Below are 14,403 nucleotides of genomic sequence, written 5' to 3'. Positions count from 1 at the left end.
TACTGCTGAAATGCACCTGCTTTTCTTCCTGTCTCCACCATTGATTTTCAGGTTGAAGCCCACCTGATTTTGGCATAAGCCGTACACTCATCTCCCAGTGAATCTTTCCTCCTCATTCCAACCTTCAGCTCACCATGAGATTCATCTGTCTCAAGTCCTTCTTTGTTCAAAACCTTCTCTGAAAAAAAAAAAAAAAAAAAAAAAACAAAACCTTCTCTGAACCCATTTTCCGCAGAGAAATGTCCTAAGTCCCTAGCACACATTTGGAGCCCTTTACAACCTGGTTCTAATTTACCATGTTGAGGACAGGTGTTGTCATGTCCCCCCACCCTACCCCCATCTTGCATTCCTAGTGCCTCTCACCTGGCCTGCCCTCCAAGCCCCCCCAGTACCAGCTGCCTTAGAGCTGAGCCATCCTTCTCATGTTCTTGGCCTATGGCCATGCTATTCTTGATTGGGGGCTTCTCTGGGTGTTGAAGTCCTGCTTACCTTTTAAGACCTAGCGTAAATGGAATCACCATGTAAAGACTCTCCTGATTCCACCACTGAGAACAGATCACTTTTTCCTTGCAGTTTTTTTTTTTATTTATTTTTATTTATTTGAGAGAAACAGATTTAGTGACAGAGATAGCGAGAGAGAGCAGGAACAGGGAGGAGAGGGAGAAGCAGTCTCCCCACTGAGCAGGGAGCCAGATGTGGGACTCGATCCCAGGACCCTGGGATCATGACCTGAGCTGAGGGCAGATGCTTAACCAGCCCACCCACGCTGCCCTTCCTTACAGGCTTGATGTCACTTACGACCCTGGTTTGCAATTTGCCAGTCAGCCCAGAATTACAGGCACTTAAGTGTCTGTTTCTCTTGAGCTTGTGGACAACACCCCAGAGAAGGGATGTGTTTGATTGCTGTGTTCCTCAGTACCTCGATTTAGCAACTACTCATGAAATCCATGACAAGAAATAGGAGCCATGTACTATATTATATTTACGATATTTTTTATGTGAGTATAGTTGACATACAATTCTACATTAGTTTCAGGTGCATAGCATAGTGGTTCAAAGGTTGTACATTATGCTATGCTCACCAGAAGTGTAGCTACCAGCTGTCACCATGCTACAGGTCACCATGCTACATGCCACCAGTACTACAGGATCATTGGCTATATTCTTTGCTGTGCCTTTTATTCCCCTGACTTATTCATTCCATAACCGAAAGCCTGCCTATGTATAAACGACTGGAAGCCTGTATATAAAGACCATGAACTTTAAACGTCTATTTCAAAAGGAAAGTTCCTATTTTTCCTTGAAGTATAATTGACATATGACATTATATTAGTTTCAAGTGTACAACAAAATAATTCGGTATTTGTATATATTTAAAAATGATCACTGCGATAAGTCAACATCTCCCCATACATAGAGAAGTTTTTCCTTGTGATGAGAACTTTTAAGATCTAAAAAAGCGTTCTTTATTTTTGATGGTGTTCCTTTTTACATCTGCACTATTATTTCTAAAATCTTTATTAATATGAAACACATACCAGATATCTTGTCTTTTTAAATACTTCGTCCAAACACTTAATTTGAAAACTATAAGGTAGGATTCATATAAGCACAACAGAAAAAAACGTTTCCGAATTGTGATTTAAAAGTAATCATTTGCTGGGTTTAAACTTTATGTTTCAAACTGGAGCTTGTACAGCATGAATCAGGTGTGATGCAGTCTCTCTGGCTTTGGTGGGACAGGGCTCCCACCCCAAGGAATTTTCTTTAACAGTGGCCTCTGATGTTCGGGGACTGGATCAGTGGAAATGAATAGCCAAAACCATATCTTGCTACATAATAAATGGTTGTCGGATGTAATGCACAATCTCCATATATATATGTATACATATATAGTGAACATGTGGACAACAGATGATTTTTAGATGTGACTAACATACTCATTAGGCATTTTAAGCAAAATTCTCCACTAGTCTCATTGTCCTGAAGTTGAAATACAAGAAGTTGACTGTGCTTCAGAATCCTGAAGTTTAACTGGGATCCCTTTGAAGTCTTTTATTATGATTGATGAATCATTTCAACATTTTCCTACATTCAAAGGCCCACAGTAAAAGATAAAATCAAGTACCTTACTAATCAAGGATACCACAAAAGACTGGAAATCAGGCGAAAATGTGACATGAGCAGTAATACTAAACTCAAAAACCTGTATCAATCACTACAAATTTCAAAAGAATTTGGAAACATTTAAAGCTTTTAAAAAGTGCACAGGACTGATTTCAGAAACCATTTGGGAAATATTTGGGTGTTATTTGTAATAGAAATAAACCCACTTTGATACTTTCTTCAAGCAAATGTTTTACAATAGAGTTTGGCATCACAAATCAAGGATGGAGAAAGGTTCTGTACCTGTCTGTTTGCAAGTGGATTCCCAGGATAGGGCTGGGTTTCCGCCCCATGTCTGTGACAGCTGCTGATGAGACGAAACTTGCTTTTTTAAGGGAGGCTACTTTTATGCCCAGATGGGGAGGGTTATCACCCACAGACTGAGGTTTTGGGGTTTTGGGGTTCTTGGCAAGGACTGCTAAAGATCTGACTTATCCTTTATTCCACTTTCAACACTCAGAGACAAGCCCCATGGATGACTGATTCCTGAAACTGCCCTGCTGAGAGGTGAAGAGGAAACTTCCAGCACCCTGGGAGGAGCATGAGGATAGGTTCACAGTGGGAACCCACAGAAGAGGAGCTGCCCAGCTCAGGGAGCCAGTGAAATCACAGTGATCATTAACAGGGCAAGAGAGTGAACAAAGCAGACTTAGATATCAAGACTGTCAAGGGCAAGGATCCAGATCATGCCCTCAAAACAACAAATTCCAGAGAGGTGTTGAAATCGAAGATCGGCAACTTCTTATAATCTGGCTTCACCCCCATTTTTAAAAACTAGGAACTGAGTCCCCACAATTGGGTTGGATCAGCTATTTGTCCAGGCCAAGACTGCCATTGTCTTATAGACTTGCTTCATTGTGTTACTTCCTGGGTCAGAAATCATCACCCATCCTCCCCTCCTTTAAGCGGCAGCCCAGAGTCTTTAGCCAGTATTCCAAGCCATCTAAGCACTGGGTCAGACTGACTCTTGCAGGCTTACTTCCCCTATCCTATAACATTACCAGAATGATTTTCCCTTTTTGCTCTCATCCAATAGCAACATTGCCCAGACTCAAAACACTGTCTCACATCTCATTACCTCCAGAAAAACTTCCCAGATCACCCAACATAAATGAGACCATTTCCTCTTTTATGCCTCGAAGAGTCTCCTGGCTTGTCACCTTCATGATGCTCAGTCCACGCTGTCTAGGGCTGTTGCCCTGTATGTTCCCATTGAGAATCTTGAGCTTCTATAAGCTCATAGACAATAAAGGACACTCTGTTTTTCCTTTTCAGCAGCACTGGGCACAATGCCTAGCATGCACAGCAATGGCTCAGCACATATTGTGGAGCTAACCAGGTAAATTGGGTTTTATGTAATGGTTGGTACCTAAAGTAGCTTACATATAAGCCCATCCATCTATCCATCCATCCATCCATCCATCCATCCATCCATCCATCCATCCATCCATTTCTACATTGACTACATATTCTATCCAGCTCAGTGCTTGGTCCTGGAAATACCGCAATGAGCAATAAAGTCATGATGCCTATCATCACAGAGTTTATAATCTTGTAGAGGAAAAGAAATAGTTACACAACTAACCATCACAATATGGTGGATTACTCTTATAGAATGCTTACTTCCGTGCCAGTCATTATGCTAAATTCTTCTTCATATTATGTTATTGAATTTTCATTACCACCGTTGGAGATAAGCATTATTATCACTTTCTTCTGGATAAGGGAATGGTAGCTTAGCATATTTGTTATCTTAACTCCCCAAAGCCATCTGGCTAGTGAGCGGGAAAGCGGGAGACTGACCCAGACTGTTTGACTCCAGAGCTGGTGCTTTTTAACCACCACGTGGTATAAATAATTACTGATATTAGAGGGATGACAGATACCACAAATATCACATGTGTTAGTTTCCTATGGCTGCTGTAACAAATTACCACAAACTTAGTGTCTTGAAACAACACACATTTATTATCTTAAAGTTCTTTGGGTCAGAAATCTAACATGGGTCTCACCAGGCTAAAGCCAAGTTGTGGGCAGGACTACATTCCATCAGAGGCTCTAGGGGGAATCCCATTGCCTTGCCTTTTCCAGCTAGAGCTGCCAGCTTTCCTTGACCCATGGCCCCTTCCTGGATCTTCAAAGCCATCAGAGTCATTTCTCTCTGACCAGGCTTCTAACTTCATATTTTTCTCTGACTACCAGTGAGAAAGATTCTCTGCTTTTAAGGACTCATGTGATTATGTCTGGCCCACTTGGTAATCCAGGACAATCTCCCTATCTCAAGATTCATAGCTGCATGACCCCTTTTACCATGTAAGGTGACATAGTAACAGGTTCCAAAGATTAGGGATATCTTGCGGGGTGGGCACTATTCTATGGCCATACAATAAGATGATGTAACAAGGGGAGCAGTTGAGGGGTATAGGAAGGGCTTAGGCTTCCCGGGAGGGACAGGCACTCCAGGCTGAGGACCAAGGAGGTGCAAAGCCTCTGAAAAGCCACAGAGTTGGGGCCTTACCAAGTCTGAGAGTGACCAAATGTGGTGAATAGAGGAGGAGGAGTGGCTCCTGCTGTGGGTGGAGAGGATGGCAGGGATCAGATCTTCAGAAACATGCCCTGCAGGTAGGGGAAGGATTCCGTTATGATTCTAGGAGAAAATGACAGTAAGTAAAAGTGTCAAAAAAAGGACATGATAGATTTGCATTTTCAGATCACTCTGCTACTGTGTAGAGAACAGGTTGGAGGGGAGCATAAGTGCACACAATTAGTAGGGTATTTCAGTAGTTCATGTGGGAGATGTTGATGGCTTAGACTACGATGGGGCACTGCAGGTGAAGAGAGGCCAGTCTGGGCTCTTCTCCAGAGCAGATAGCAGGGTTGGGGATTGCCTGAATGTGAAGTAAGGGAGACATATTCAAGTTTCTAAGTGGGATAATCAGAGTGGGTAAGGCCTTTCATGTTGACACAGTGGTCGCTAGAGAACGCCAGGCTTGTGGAGGGGAGTGAGAATGACCAGAACCAAGTGTCTGTAGGAGTAGCAAAGACAATTAATATAGGAAAGAAAATTTATCATGGTGGTAGGAGGCCAGCAAGCAGCAACAGGGAAAAATTTAGCAGAATCATTCCTTTTAGTTCTTGTAATTGAATATTTACAGAGGCCATACTGTCCCCCCCCCCCCCCCCCCCACAAAAGCTCTATTGTTTCCATTTGGTTCATGGCTTGGGAGAGGTCTCCAGGGTAGCTAAGCTACCTAGTGGCTGCAGGGACAAGCCCTGGCACCAGGGGGATGCCAGAGGAGCCCCTCAACGACTTCAGAGATGCCTAGTCATGCTTGCAGGTGATCCTTTTGAAAAACTATTTGCCCAGTCCAGCTTGAAGGCCAGCCAGCCTGTTGAGGTGAGTCAGGTGGCCACCATCTTCTTGATGAGTTTCACCTCCTCTCTAGAACATGGTTCTCCAGGAAGTCCACAGAGATGGAGTTGTGTGTAGACACAGCCAGGGCACACAGATCCAAAAGGGCCTGGTTCAGGTTCTTCTCCAGAACCAGGGTGGCTTCCATGAAATACAGGGCTTTACTCTATTCATCCTGGGATGCTTCTGCACGTTCTGGGAGAGGCTGTAGCCACTGCACTGGTTTTGCATCTTCAACACCCTTGCAATTCTTCTAAGCCAGCTCATGGAAGAAGTGGTCCAGCCCTCCAGTGCCACATTGTTCACGGTGGAAATAGAAGCCCAGACAGTAGTAGGTGTAGGAGACCCACAGATGCATGTTGACCAGGAACCTGATGGCAACCTCCACCTCAATGGAATAATTCTGTTGAATCTGGGAGCTCATGGTAGATCAGTAATAAGGAGCTAAGCTCAAGTGAGGATGTTGGCTCATCCTGAAGTCAGAGGGTGACTGAGAAGATGGTTCTGAAGGTTGTGCCTATATAAAAGGTTGGAGGGTGGTTGCAGACTGGTGGAAGGGGCATCCCTGGGTCTGTTTGATCCCAAGACTGTTGAAGCAAGAGACTGGGGATACTTTGCCTGCAGAGGCCATATGTATGTATGTATGTATGTATGTATTTATTTATTTATTTGCCATATTGCTTTAAGAGGACTCAGTACACACAGTTAAAATGTCTTCTGGAAAATTACGCAGACCAAATATTCTGATTGTTGGTTTGGTTTGATTAAGGGTGACAGATCTGTTATCATATTTCAGCCTCGCCATCTTAATAACCAAACATACTTTTTGCTTCCTTGCACATGATACCTTTGTGCACACGTATATTTCTTCTGATCCTTAGCCCGATGACAGAATGATTCTTTGGGCACAGTATAGTATAACCTTGATTTTTAATAAGATTCATTTTGTTCTTTAGTGAACACATATAGAATTGTATATTTCAACAAGGTTCACATTTTGCAAAAAGAAGATTCTAGACAAATACGTTTGGGCATGAGTTAATGATGGGACTTAACAAGGAAAAGCCATCAACCCACCATGCAAAACTGAATAACCGAATGACATGCACACACTTGTAACCTACCAAGTTACTTTATATACCTGTCCTGGGATGAGAGTCCATAATTATCTTATTTAGATCTTATAATATGTCCACATCTACTAACATACGTTAGGTTTAGAAACTCCATACTGGAAGAGAATAGATTCTCCCAGAAAGCAAGAACACTTTGGAATTCCTTGGCCTCCCATTTATCCCTGGGGACTACAGTTGTCTGCAGGCGGGGTTGACTCGGATGCCCAGACTTCTGTGGAAAGACATCCCTTTTGGTCTTTCCTATAGTCTGTCAGTGGTTCTCAAACTTCAGTGAGCTTAAGAATTACCCTATATCTAAAGGGCTGTATAGATGAAGTGATGGATCTCATGCTTGTCTTGCAATGTAAGACAATTTTAAGGGTATTTTAGACTTTAATTTTTGCCTCTGGTGCTGATTTTAGAACCTAAACGCCATGGGGTTCTGGGAACCCAGTGCAATCTGGGGCTATAATTCCATGTCTGATTTTGGGAGGCATTTCAGCACCTACCTCTGAACAGAAAAAGCAGCTGCAGTTAGAGATAGCAGGGGGACACATCATCGTGAACCTGATTAGATAACCAGAAGGGAATAAGCACCCTGTGGTCATGTGTGTGGTAAAGAGGTCCTGGAGTAGCAAAACAGCAGATATTAGTTGTCACATGCCAGTGCAAGAACAGAGGTGGACCTAGGGTATATGCAATGAGATTCCTTTCCACGGGAAGGACCAAGGTTATCACCTGGTGTTGTACAAGCAAAGGCCTATTGTAGTTTCAGTAAAGGGAAGTATTGGGAGCATCCCACTGCTTGTGGTACACACAATATTGCCATAGGCCAGACAAGCTCTAGCACTGACTTTTATAGTTGCATTAGCCCCTGCCATGTTAAAACAGATGCATTAATTTGAAGTTTTGTGGCTTTTTATCACCTTGATTACATTTATTTTAAGTGTTATTGTGATTTTATAGTGGCTGAAGTGTTCTAAGTGGAGGAAACTTATTTCTAGTTTTTGGTGGGTTATTTAAGAAATATTACAATATAAGCAAATTACTCAGACTTGGGGCATAATGCATTTGGTGTTGCATAGAAATCAGGAGCTTATAAACTCCAGCCCATTCTCAAATACTCACTGCACATGTGGGATCTAAAGGTGAGTAGGTGGGGATGTCTGGGTGGCTCAGCAGTTGAGTGTCTGCCTTTGGATTCTGGGGTCCTGGGATCGAGTCCCACATCGGGCTCCCCATGGGGAGCCTGCTTCTCCCTCTGCCTGTGTCTCTACCTCTCTCTCTCTGTGTGTGTGTCTCTCTGAATAAATAAAATCTTAAAAAAAATAAAGGTGAGTAGGTGGTAAATGTGGAAATTTTTTTCCTATTAAGAAGGTCCATGTCCTGCTCAACTTAGTGGAACACTGCCATTTACTATTCCTAAATACAACGAGAAAGCATATCACATCCTTCATAGCTGCTGTGTGAAAATGGCACCGAGTACTATATAAATAAGTCCCTATTAATTCTGTAGTTTCCAAAGTGCTAAGTGATAAAAACATCAGACCCTGAAACCTCTGCATGCCCTTAACACAATGCATAGGAAATTCGTTACAAAACCCATTTAGTAAAAAAACAAAAAACAAAAAACAAAAAACAAAACCCACATGTACAGTGAATTTGGCAGAAAAGCCTTTTAGAGAAACAGCCACCGAGATAAGACCTGGTGAAAAACAAAACAAAACAAACAGAAGCCTGGAAAGGTTGTTGTCTGTGCTAACCTTGACTTTCAAGCTGAACTCTCCTTGCTAAGTGTAAATTAAGGAAGAAGCTAGCAGGGGCCTGCACTTTCCGTGGTTCCTTAGCCCGTTGCGGGCATTGATGTGTTCATGCTGACCACCCGCTCATCTGCAAGCTCCAGCATCTTGTACGTGCTCAGTGAGTGCCTGAGGAATGAAGGGAGCAAGTGCTTCCAGAGTGATTTCTATTCAAGCCTCACTTACCACGGGCCTCAGCCCCTTGGCAGCTCCTGTAAATGAAGTGCTGCCTCTAGGCACATGGGATGTGGAGCTTACATATTGATTTTCGAGAGGGACTGTGCAAGTGCTTGCTGCTTCCCTGGGCTGCTGCCTCGCGACTGTGTGCCGGATTCATCGTGACTGTGCCCGTCCCAGCTTGGCCCAGCGCATCTGCCAGCAGGCCCACCCTTGGCCCTTCAGCCTGTTCTGATCATTGTACTAACCAGCCCATTTCCATGGGTGAATGGGGTCTAGAATGACCTCCATTTCCTTCTGCCCTGAGTCTGGTGAACCCCAGGTATCCTGCCTACCCCTGGTGTCTGGGTGAACTGCAGCCTTATTTTACCTTCTCATCTTTTCTGGAAGCTTGGGTGAGTGGGCCACTGATGAGGCTTCTTCCTCAGAGCTAGTCTGCACACAATATCCCACTGAGATTGGAGTCTTGCCCTGCCCTGTAGAGGGGAGGATTTTGTCATCCGAGTCTTGCATCTTTCTCTGCAGACTCTCAGAACTCCTGGCTTTGGCACAGGTTGGATTCCTGGAGGAGTGCGTAGTCAAAAGCCTTGGCTCTCTACATCCAACTAAGGCTTGGTTTAGATTTACATCTCAGCACCCAGCAGGACTCCTTCCTCTCTGCATAAGTGAGTTGATTTTTTAGCTCTATAGATTTTGCTCAAAGCAAAATCTTAATTGCCTATCACTGAAATGAGAATTGTATTACTTCTTATGAAAAATGTACATTAGGGGAACCTGGGTGGCTCAGATGATTAAGTATCCAACTCGATTTCAGCACAGATGATGATTTCAGGATTGTGTAGTCAAGCCCCGCATCGGGCTCTGTGCTGGGTGTGGAGCCTGCTTGGGATTCTCTCTCTCCTTCTCCCTCTGCCCCTTCCCTACTGCATACTCATCTCTTTCAAAAAAAAAAAAATGTACATTAGGAATAGTGTTCATGTGGATTCGGAGATGAAGTCCAAGCTTAGAGTTGGTACATCTTTGGGATCCGTCTAAATAATCTCACAATTGTTGTGATCCTGGTTCTTGGCGCTTGGTATAACTGGGTGATGGAAGTCAGAGGTTTTAAACTGGTTTATAGGTTTATATCTCATCATGAAGATTTTTTTTTATTCGTTTCCTTGTTAATTTTTTTGAGCCTATTTTGCTGGAATGGCAGCTATTGACCTAACCAATTCCCAGTCACTCATCCATTTGTCCGTCCAAATACAAGATACATTGGCCCTGGGATCCCTGGGTGGCGCAGCGGTTTGGCGCCTGCCTTTGGCCCAGGGTGTGATCCTGGAGACCTGGGATCAAATCCCATGTCGGGCTCCCGGTGCATGGAGCCTGCTTCTCCCTCTGCCTGTGTCTCTGCCTCTCTCTCTCTCTCTGTGTGACTATCATAAATAAATTAAAAATTAAAAAAAAAAAAAAAGATACATTGACCCTGGCATCTGTACCAAGCAAATGGGGAGCAGCCATGTTGGCCGTTGCCTGGACTTCAGAAGAAAGTTTGGGATGCACTGAACTATTAGATGTTCATTTGGTTTCTCAGATGGACATGGGCAGTAAACGAAATATCAAGATGTAGAGAAGTCTAGGGCACAGTAAATTCTTGTTCCTCTCTGAGATATAATCTCCCATTATTTTTTTTGGGAGAAGAATCAGACTGTTTCCCCAGTGAGAAAGATCAAGTTGCTAGACAAAGGGCACGCATGGGATTTTCTATTTGCAGAGACTAATCATTTGAAACCCACTTTGCAGATTATCTCACTACCAGCCTTTGCTCCTGCTCTTGTGCTTTTCCCTGTCTGATCTGTGATTTTCACTGCTCTCCACTCTCTGTGCCAGAATCCAGTGTCCAGATGCATAGTTGGATGTATGTCTTCTTCTTTTTTTTTTTTTTTTTTTAAGATTTAACTTATTTATTTGAGAGAGAGAGAGAGAGCAAGAGAGCATGAGTAGGGGGAAGGGCAGAAGGAGAGGGAGAGAGAGAATCCTCAAGCAGACTCCCCAATGAGCATAGAGCCTGACATGGGACTTGATCTTAGGACCCTGAGATCATGAACTGAGCTGAAAATACGAGTTGGCTGCTTAACCAACTGAGCCACCCAGGCACCCCTGGATGTATGTCTTTAGACCAAGCCCCATCCCTTTCACAAGCAAAGCTGTCTTCTTGTGGGCCCCTAGGTGGGGTTTTAGGATGTCTCAGAGAATTGGGTGCCTGACAGTGGTTTGTAATTCAAAGATGAACGACTTATTATAAACACCAAGGCAATCCTAGCCAAGAAAGTAGGTTTGGGGTTTGGTTGTTGGAGTAGAGGATTACAATAGCTTCCAATTCAATTTTTATAGGAAAAGCCAAGTTCCAAACCTGGGAGTGGGGGTTTGAGCACAGGGAGAAGATGAGATGATGATACAGGGAGGGATGAGACTTGAGACTGGATACTGTGGACACTTGGAATCACCACAGGCTATTCTGAAAACGTGAACTTTCCTGGCATCTTCATTCGCTAATGAAAACTTTGTGACATCTGCGATTGCATTTATCTTTTAAATTCTCTTTCTAACCATTGTTTTGGGTAGTCTGGTGCTTCATTAGTAATGATTTTACTGACAGTTCCCTTAAACAGTCTCTGAATTCAGGTGGAAGAAGATGGATTTTTAACTAATCTTTTTTGGCATAAACATATATCATATAGGAAACTATTCTTTCCATTTTTCATTTGTTTTCTTTGGTGTTATCTGACATTGGGTTGTCAGAACAAATTAAGGCAGTGAGTGAGCAATAATTGCTTTGCGATATAAAAAGATGGGTAAAAATTGCTTTTTAACTAAGTAGATGCTCTATTTCCTACATCTCAAATATTTAAGGCAGGCGACTGTGTATTTAGCAGACAGGCTTATGGATGTATTTATGGACCTGGCCCATGTTTTGAAACTGGGATTTGTACTGAATAATTTGGATTTGCGTGCTTCGTGGCTCAGCTTTCCTGAATCAGTGCCAGCCTCCTCTTCCTTTTGCGTGATGTACATGGGGTCTTGCTGTTAATGTTAATCTTGTCTGCCCACTGTATCCTTTCTTCAGACCATCCACTTGCATCCTGTGCTGCAGCTGATCCCATTTCGATATAACTGAACTGTTAGGAGCCACCTGATTATTTCTAAAAACATCTTCAAAACTCAATTCAAGAGCAGATTGATAAACTCCTTAGAACTCTAGGCCCAAGATGCATGGAAGCATGGAAAAAAACAAGCCATGTACCATTGTCGTTTTCTTGAATATTTATTTCATCCAATCGCTTGGTAGATTCCAGGGGTTTTTAATCTGTTATAATTTTCAGTGTGGGAAAAGTGAAGCAGAACAGTCCTTTTCTCCCCCCTCCCGATTAATATGTACAATAATGAGAATTCTTGGTCCTTAGAACTCTTTGTGGTCCCATGAAGACTGGCAGGTTGGTTAACCGGTGGGACCTGGGCATGTTATCAGGTAGTATAATTTGTACAGGAAATGTGAAAAGATGGAAAGTCACCTCTTAAAAGAGAAGGGAAACTCACTCTGATTTGGCCAAGAGAGATGATCAGGCCATTAGATGAATAAGGTAAATTCTCTGGGTAAAAGTTTCTTTGGAATATCACCCCTTAGCAGTAGGTTATTGAAATGGGAAACTGGAATTAGCCTTGTTGGGTTGTCTCATGGTCCTCTCAGACAAAGCCAAAACTGGATGAAAAATGGCAGCTAATTTCTTTTGAGCTTTTGTTTCACAGATTTATGTGATAAATCTTAAATCTTCAAGTGCAAGTGGTGGACTCCAGAAATGCCTTAAAACTGACTAGGTATGTATGTATATGCATGTGTGCATAAGTATTTTAGATCAATTTCTTGGGGGGGAGATATGACTCATTTATTAATTTAGGATTATTTTGCTACACAGGAATCAATACCAATAGGCACTTGTAAATTTCTGGATTGATTAGGTAAACAAAGAACCAAAATGGGTTAAATGCTTATCCTCTGTTGTGTGGCGGTGTAGGGAAGCTACAGGACACAACCCAGAGCCCCAGGAATCTATGGTCTCCAGGGAAATGGTCAGGATGGAGAGTTGGATAGAGCTGGGACCATGAGTGGAGAACAGAGCATGTCATCAGTAATATTCTGGAGGGGAGGTGGAGGATGAAGAGAGGGTGAAGTGTGTCCAGGGGTAATAGCCAAACCATGGAGGTGAGATGGACCAGAAATAGATAATCTAACAGAGGCACAGTGACAGCCAGGTTGAGGCCTTGGAAGGCTTTCGTGGACGGGGGTGGGGGGGTGGGAGGGTGGGGGTTGCGTTCCTATATCTCCAAATAATGAGGAAATGGCTTGTGGCATAATATTTCTCCTTCTTGGAGACTATTCTGTTTGAACTAATGAATATTTAATCCCAGATAGCTAGATAAATATTTAGCCTTTGATCTTTTTCTTAAAGAATTATCTGGATGTTTGGAAATCTATTTTCATCCTTTTACCTCACATAGTGTGTGAACCGCTGACCTTAGAAAGTCTTTGGATAGAGTCAAGAGTGTCCCACTGTTTTCTAATTGGCCCAGATATGTCATATCATATTAATACAATGCCTGACATTAAATCGCCTGTGGATTCCTTATGTAAATTTTATTGGGTGTGTCATTCTTCTAAAATATTATGAAATTTACTTTATGATTTTTTTATTTAGAGTTTTTGGTCTATAGTTGTGAGATTGGTCTATAGGTCTTTTTTCTCATTTCTGGATTTTCTACTTTTCTGGTTTTGGTTTCTAGATTAGAACAGTTATATAAATGATGTTGGCCAGCTGTCTGTATTTTCTGTGCTCTGCAGTGATTTATATATATCCTAAAAACAACCTATTCCTTATTTAAAAGTATATCTTAAAAAACCTATTATGGTCTATCATACATTGGAGATAAATTTTAGATAATTTTTCTAATTTTTCCATAGTTTTAGTTTACTCAAATGAGATGTTCTTGCTTTTGTTTTTATAGTGAACATTTTCTTAATTTGCCATTTCTTGAAGATTTTCAGTTATGACACAGCTCTATATGAAATATTCTTTTATATTTTAAAATCTTGGTATTTGTGGACATTTCTACTTTTTACATAGGTATATTTTTATTTTCTAATTTGATGTTCTGGATCTGAGTGACTAGAATTGTGTATTTGTGTATAAATTTTCCAGAATTTCTCTATTAATCCTACAACTTGGGTAATAATACTACTTTAAAAATATATTTTCTATGCCCTGTAGATTTGCTTGCTTTTTGCATAGAGCCCTTAGTTCATTTATTATTCTTTTAGTATTAAGAGAATTTAAATGTGAACTTTTCTGTAAGAACTATTTGATCCTACCTTAAAAGTTTTGTTAGTTTTAAAATATTATTTTAAAAGTCTACTTATTGGTTTGTTTAAATATTTTATTCAAGGATTATTTAATAGAAGGCATATTAATTTCTATGTAGTGGGCTTTGTTGTTTAAATACTGCTATCAATTTCTAATTATTTTTGCTTCATATTATGATGCTACGGTATTCAGTGAGTATTTATGATTGTTATATATTCATTTTGGGTTCTATTTTTATTGATATAAAATTACAGTTTTTGTCCTATTTAATATTCTATTTGGAACTTGACTTCATCAGAAATAAACTGTTTGCTTGAGGGGAGGTGGGTGGGAGG

General features: G+C 41.7%; 1 long non-coding RNA gene across 1 annotated transcript in view; it reads left to right on the top strand.

The window, feature by feature from the left end:
• The window catches only part of LOC111093501, a 46,996-nt gene extending 43,295 nt beyond the window's left edge, over nucleotides 1-3,701 (top strand). The window contains exon 3 of the long non-coding RNA XR_005382006.1: nucleotides 2,627-3,701. This is a non-coding gene — a long non-coding RNA (uncharacterized LOC111093501). The remainder of the gene's footprint in view (nucleotides 1-2,626) is intronic.
• Nucleotides 3,702-14,403: the final 10,702 nt, after the last annotated feature.

Source organism: Canis lupus, chromosome 31 (assembly GCF_011100685.1).
Source record: "Canis lupus familiaris isolate Mischka breed German Shepherd chromosome 31, alternate assembly UU_Cfam_GSD_1.0, whole genome shotgun sequence".
NCBI lineage: Eukaryota > Metazoa > Chordata > Mammalia > Carnivora > Canidae > Canis > Canis lupus.
Note: the sequence above shows the minus strand (reverse complement) of the source record. Positions and strands in the feature narration are given on the sequence as shown.